Source organism: Orycteropus afer, unplaced genomic scaffold, assembly GCF_000298275.1.
Source record: "Orycteropus afer afer isolate SDZICR_OR568_19922 unplaced genomic scaffold, OryAfe1.0 scaffold00165, whole genome shotgun sequence".
Lineage (NCBI taxonomy): Eukaryota > Metazoa > Chordata > Mammalia > Tubulidentata > Orycteropodidae > Orycteropus > Orycteropus afer.
Genome location: NW_006921752.1, coordinates 1,700,773 through 1,702,010, shown reverse-complemented (window position 1 = coordinate 1,702,010; position 1,238 = coordinate 1,700,773).

The window sequence follows — 1,238 nt, the reverse complement described above, 5'->3', positions numbered from 1 at the left end:
AGGGTCGACGAAAGAGGGGGAGGCCTTCAACGAGATGGATTGACATGGTGGCTGCAATGATGGGCTCAATTATAGCAGGGATTGTGGGGCTGGCGCGGGATCGGGCAGTGTTTCATTCTGCTGTGCATGGGGTCACTATGAGTTGGAAACGACTCAACGGAACTTAACAACAACAAGAAGGAAGTCCAGTTATTCAAATTTACACACCAACCACCAAAGCCAAAGATGAGGAAACTGAAGAATTTTACACCTTCTGGAGTCTGAAATTGACCAAACATGCAATCAAGAAGTGTTGGTTATCACTGGTGACTGGAATGCAAAAGCTGGAAACAAGAAATCACCGGTAGTTGGAAAATATGGCCTTGGTGAGAGAAATAATTCTAGAGATTGCATGACAGAATTTTGCAAGACCAACAATGTGCTCATTGCAAATACCTTTTTTCAATACTACAAATGGCAGCTATACACATGGACTTCACCAGATGGAGATCACAGGAATCAGATATACTACATCTGTGGAAAGAGGTGATGGAGAAGCTCACTATCGCCAGCCAAAACAAGGCCAGGAGCTGATTGTGGAACAGACCATCGAGTGCTCATATGAAAGTAAAAGCTGAAACTGAAGACAATTAAAACAAGTCCATGAGAGCCAAAATATAACCTTGATTATATCCCTCCTGAATTTAGAGACCATTTAAAGAATAGATTTCATGCATTGAACACCAACAACCAAAAACCAGAGGAATTGTGGAATGACGTCAAGAACATCATCCATGAAGAAAGCAAGAGGTAATTAAAAACACAGAAAGGAAGAAAAGACCAAAATGGATGTCATAAGAGACTATGAAACTTCCCCTTGAGCAGAGAGTAGCTAAAGTAAATGGAAGAAATGAAAAGATGAAAGAGCTGAACAGCAGATTTCAAAGAGCAGTTTGAGAAGACAAAGTCAATTATTACAATGAAATGTGCAAAGATCTGGAGATAGAAAACCAAAAGGAAAGAACATACTTGGCATTTCTCAAGCTGAAAGAACTGAAGAAAAAACCCAAGCCTTGAGTTGCAATATTGAAAGATTCTATGGGCAAAATATTGAATGATACAGGAAACACCAAAAGAAGATGGAAGGAATACACAGTCACTGTACCAAAAATAACTGGTAGATCTTCATCCATTTCAGGGAGCTCTGGTAGCATAGTAGCTAAGGCACTTGACTGCTGACCAGAAGGCTGGCGGTTCAA